General features: G+C 39.5%; 1 long non-coding RNA gene across 1 annotated transcript in view; it reads right to left on the reverse strand.

The window, feature by feature from the left end:
• LOC129456861 (uncharacterized) overlaps nt 1-5,343 on the reverse strand; it is a 138,568-nt gene extending 133,225 nt beyond the window's left edge. The window contains exon 1 of the long non-coding RNA XR_008648985.1: nt 5,313-5,343. This is a non-coding gene — a long non-coding RNA (uncharacterized LOC129456861). The remainder of the gene's footprint in view (nt 1-5,312) is intronic.
• Between the last annotated feature and the right edge of the window lie 657 nt (nt 5,344-6,000).

Raw genomic sequence — 6,000 nt, forward strand, 5'->3', positions numbered from 1 at the left:
TGCAAAAGCCTGGTACATGTGGATTGTGTTGTGACAGCGCTCTGAAGGGAGAGTGACTTAACACAGGGAGCAAAGGGAGGGGAGACAGACCCTTAGAAACGAAAGTGAAACTTATAAAACATGTTAATAGGTTGTTTTCAGGAAATTTAGCATTTTTAAAGGAAAAGTTAGCACATTGATCTGAATACATTATGTGTTAACAAGTTAAAACCCCCGTCTTTAATATGTTTCAATCCCTTCTCAGTTTTGACATATGTAAATTATAGACAGAAGTGGGTAAAGTAGTCACAATGTACTACAGTAGAGGCCAAGTACGATTAAATAGCATTGGGGAAACTACTACTCAAGTAAGAGTAAAGTGAGAGCAACTGGACATAACGTATGATTTATAATTTGAAGTAAATGTATTCGGAAGGACAAAACAATATATAATACCCAAAATGTGTTATTTTCGAAGGATAGACACAAAAAAGAGTCAAACTAAATCACATCTGGAGGAGCGGTGCAAGAAACACAAAAGTTGAGATCATTTCGTACTGTCGACATAAAACTTTTGTCACTTTAGACTTTGACTCGAGTAAGAGTACTGTTACTGCAATAGAAAATATTACTCAAGTACTAGTTAAAGTATGCTGCTAGAAAACTACAATACTTGTCCACGAGAGACTTTTCAGACAGACCTTTAAAGCTGGATGTATAAAACTTTTTGGGTGACCGATTTGAAAAGTGCGACGTACGTGATTGCTTCTTTAATTCTGGTGTTGTTTTGTCTGAAGTTTGATTGACAGCCCTGACTGACAGCTCATTAACTGCAGGGAGGCTCTTAGAATAGTTGAACTGATCCCCCGTGACAGATGGCTTATCTATACGTAAATAAAAGACGTTAGCGACTTAGCGTATCCGCGGCTCGTGTTAGCAGCTCGCGTAGCATCTACCGGGCGTATTTTGTTATGTTCGGTGTGTCTGCGTTTGCCTGCGTACCTGATCTTTGTGCTGTTAACATAATATTTGGGCGTTGTAGCGTGGGCGGAGGGTTTGAAATGTGGAATGTTCTCACTGTAAACAACATGAAGCAGGCTACGCGGTCCAAACAAGCCGCGATGGCACAAGCTGTTTCAGTATTTATGCATTATTTATTACACTGCCTTCCTGAAATGTCAATAAGTAAATCATCTGTCTCCACCTTTTTGAAATCCAGCAGATGTGTAGGCAGAATATGCTTAAAAAAAAATACTACTCAAGTTTATCTTATAGTTAAATGCAGCGTCTGTCCATAAGTGTGGGAGGAAACACCCACGAATCCCACAATTTGATATAAGATCTAATGTTGAGTCCACAAGAACAAGACAAAACCGGATGAAATGGACGGCGTACCAGATTTTTCCTTTTGTTAAAAAAAGTGAGAAACAGATTTAGTTTATTTAAAATGTTTGGCAGTGGTCCAAAGTTATTCCTCATTTACCTTAAGCATTCTGAACATCCTAATCATTCACCAAGATAAGTTTATAAGCACCTGAAACTAATACTGAAACTAGATACGCATTTGAGCAGGTATTGATACTGCAAAAAATCACATTAACAGGACCAAATTTGAGCTTTCCTGAACAGTTTTAGTATGATTTTGACCTTTATCAGAACAAACATAAGACCTCATGCTAACATAAACAAAGTACTATTATTTTGTGTAAGAAAATTGCATTCTAGTACTAATTATTTACTTTTTTTTAATCTTCTTTCTGGTATCGTAATTGGTGTCTAGTATTGAGTGTGTCATGGCATTCTTTATCCTCAATCTTTACTTGTGTTGTTGTGGATCTCTTTGACCTTTGTGATACTATCTGTTACGCACGGGTCTGTGAGCCTACGAGACGATGTGTCCAGCGGCCTCGAGCCACATGGACTGGACTAAACGGGTACGGTTGTGTTGATGGTATAAATACACTGTTTGTATGTTCATTTGTGAGCTGAGGGCGAGACGACACTATTAGGGACAACAGCTCTTTGACGATTGTGCACAATTGATCCAATAACTCTGACCTTTTGATTCAAGACAACTTCTCTGTTGATTTTATATTTTTAAAGGTTTTTACTTCTAGAAATTCCACAACAAGTGAATTCCTTAGTATCAATCAAACCTACTTTATACAATTGGATTCATCAATATTAATTCCTGAAGGTTGGCAGTTCAAATCCCGCTCTCGACATAAACATCATTGGTTAAAAGATCGGATCCACTGACACAGAGGTTGGCGGTGCGACTCCAGCTCCCGCAAATAAATGCTTTCTGCGCCGTCGTACGTCGTACATGGATAAAGGAGTTTTGCCCTGCGACTCCACAAAAACTGATTGCATTTTGGAGCGCAAGCACAAATATCATCGATTTTAGTTTTGTTTTATTATTCAGTATTCAGGAGCAATACAAATTTTGCACACATCTGAAAGAACATTTCTCCAACACAATAAAATAACTGCCAAATTATTTATTTTTATTATCATGCAAATTAGTAAAATGTCTTTGTTGCAGAGTGACTAGGTTCATATGCATCTGCTCCAGAGGTGGGTAGTTACTAGGCCTGACACGGTAATTACTATATCAGCTTATCCTTATATATGACAGATGGAACAATACTTTTTCTTTGTACCAGTGGGGAGCTTTTTGCCATTTTTCTGTATATTATAACAGTTCAATTGTGGAGAGATGAATAAATTACTTCTGTGACTCATTGGTGTTTCATTTATTTAATGCAGCACATGTTCATTCATGCTGCTTTGCCACATATAGAATTATTTTTTGTGGTTTAAATCTGCTCTTGGGCTTTTGTGTCAGTGGCATAAGTTAGTTTCAATATTATCGTTTATCGTCTATTTACTTCAGCAACATATCGTACTTAAAAATGTGTTATCGTGACAGGCCTTGTAGTTACAGTACTCAGTGCGTGTTCAGATAGATATAAGGCAGTGTCCACCAGAGCAGCGAAACGTCTTCACTCCTAACACCTTGGTGAGGGTAACTGTGTTTACGCCGGTGCAAGGACCCGACATAATGTAAATGTAAGACCACTGTCACCAACTGGAACACGTTAAAATCCAGCAGAAACAAAGAAAAAATGTCTAGAATTTTCAAAATCTTGACCCCCCCTCATATGTTTGTGTGCTGTTCTTGTGACTATAGTAGTTGTGACATTCTGGATGTTTTCAGTCTGATGATGGTCACATAAACACAAATACAGTTGGTCAAGGTGATGAGAGCAAAGTCAGAATGTTCTCAAATGTGAATCGTCAATAGCTGAACCAGGAGGACCTGCTGTTGGGGGCCACAGTGACAAATTCATCTTAGGGCCCCCTGAAAGCTAGAGCCAGCCCTGACCTGGACGACTGAGGGATTACACAGACATTTCTCAGTTACATTTACTGAAATTGTACTTTTCAGAGTACCTTTCTAGCTGCATACTTTTACTCCTACTTGAGTAAAAGTAACAGTACTCTTACATAAGTACATTTTTTGACTACTATACCCACGTCTGTCTGCTCACATCCAGGTGCAGAACAGCTGACAGTACTTCTTCAGTCTGGTCTTGCCGAATGTGACATATTGGACATAATGATATCGAGGCGGCGCAGACTTAAATCACGCTGGGAGAATTTATACACTCCGCCCTCCTCTGTTAAAGCGGAGATAAGTGCACCCAAACGTGAGTAAGCGGGCGCGCTCTGTTCCCCTCCCCCGCTCCTAAACCACCTGTCTGTCCCATTACCGCTGCCTTTCATCACTCCAGATCCACACACTAAAACCTATCACAGGCCCGATCAATGGCCAGACGGCTCCTGATGTTTTTAGATGCAAATAGAGGAGACTGTGTACGTAGCATCTCATTACAGGACGGCGCGTCTTTAATGTCCTCCTCTCATCTCCGTCTCTGAAACATATCAAAAAGTCAAAGATGGTGTCTGGTAATGTGGGCCTGCTCGCACTGTAAATGAATGCCAATGTGAATTTAAATGACATCGAATTGCAAGTTTTCAGTTTTTCGTTCGTTTTCTTTCATTTTTCTGCATTACTTTCAAGGTTTTTCTGCGTTCAATATGTTTATTTGTTTGTTTGTTTGTTTGTTGTGGCTGACCAATCACACGGCAGCATGGTGGTTTGGACGGAAGTCAACACCGAACGAACCAAAACAAATATGCGCCGACAGACATACTCAGATCTATTTTAGCGCCTATGGATATAGCTAACCTGCTAGCCATCCTGTTCTAAATAGGAAGTGATCTGACTCCATCGACTCTGGCTCCAATTCACTTTCTATTGAAAAATGGCGGCTCTTCTTTCTGTAGCTGCTGCTGTCAGACTCGTCATTTTGGTCTTAAATGTTCTCATTAACTCGCTCTTCTCCTGTTATTTTTATTTGACTATTGTGTCCATAAATCAAGATATGGACATTAATAACAGACAAATTAAGCACCTTCTTTCTCCGAGCTCGCTCCCGTTAGCGTTAGCAACAGGTTTGATTGACAGTGTTGCTAAGTGCCAGTTCTCTGCTAAAACAGCGGTGCGTAAGGTAAGGGGTGTTACCTTCAACAGCCTCGCTCCGGATTGGCTGTTTGGTTGCTATGATACTCGTCGGAATTCCAAAGGTGGAACTTGGCTCCAAATTCGCCCCTGTAACTGTTCTAGCGTCGATGAGCCTCGTTTGGCTGGAGCTGAACGCTGTGGGTGACGTCACACTCACTCAGTCCACTTCTTTGTCTATGGGACATATGGACCATTTTGCTGGTGGAGAGAAGCGCTTTGTGTATTTATGGACGGATAAGACGCCTGTGCTTTTCTCTGAACTGGATTTAATTAAAGTCTGATTTATCGGCTAGTTCCGCTGTTGTGACGCGTCGACCAATCATATTAGTTTGAACTTTCCCATCACTGTTTCCAATCACGAGATCCGTTCCAGATTGATACGTGAACTCTATTCAGAGGGCTGCACACATCGGTGTTAAATGACTTGTTCATGGGTGAAATTTTTGCACAAATTGAAAAACATGTATTCTCACTGTGAGCGGGCTGCCTCTACAGCTCTGGCCTAATTTCGAACTTGGCCTGGTGGTGTTGCCTACTGGTCTCCGTGGGATTAGTTTTTCCACAATACTAAAATTCCAAACTCAATTTCGATACCAAGGAATTGGCTTGATTCTGACTACGATACCACAATGAAGACAAAAAATGCTCTGGGTTTAGTCATTCATTCTATTATTTAATGAGTTTCATACAATACTGACAACGGAATAACCCCACGGTGAAGCAAGCGAGTTATAACGTGCACATTTAAAGTGCTCATATTACACTATTTTCTGATCTGTTATAATGTTTCCTCATCACAAACAGACCTGGAGTTGTGTTTTGTTTTATTTACACATATTGAACACACAAACCCTGCATATTTAGGTTCTTCTCTCAATCAGAAAACACTCTGTTCCACTTTGTGATGTCATATGGTAATACAGGAAGTATTCCACTGTGTTTTTAAACTCCATACGCCTTCACTAGAATTATTTGGATCATTTTAACTCTGGAATTGCCAATCTCTACTGAACTAAAGTTAAAATGTAGCTGTTAACTTGAAAATTACCTCTTCACGACATCAGCATTTTGAGCTTTGGAGATGTAGACAGACTAATAATAAAGGGTTAACTAAACTGTGTGAATGGAACAAAATATAAATCTATGTATGTTTTTTAGGAAGTAACAATGTTTTAACAACATTTTAACTAAAAGCTCATGATATCACATTTTACATAATATAGAATCTTTATCTTTTAATCAAATGTAACAAACCAAAGTCAGAAATACAGTATAGAAAAGTAGATAAATACTAAAATCTCTACAAGTAAGAATTATTCAGAATTCAAGTGTTTAACTCTATTGACAACAGTTTTTCGCAGCGTGCTTGTGTAGATGCTAGCTCGCAGTTGCTAAATAATGCATAGCTCCGGCGAAAGGCTCTCCTCCCC

This window comes from Periophthalmus magnuspinnatus, chromosome 15 (genome assembly GCF_009829125.3).
Source record: "Periophthalmus magnuspinnatus isolate fPerMag1 chromosome 15, fPerMag1.2.pri, whole genome shotgun sequence".
NCBI classification, from domain to species: Eukaryota; Metazoa; Chordata; class Actinopteri; order Gobiiformes; family Gobiidae; genus Periophthalmus; species Periophthalmus magnuspinnatus.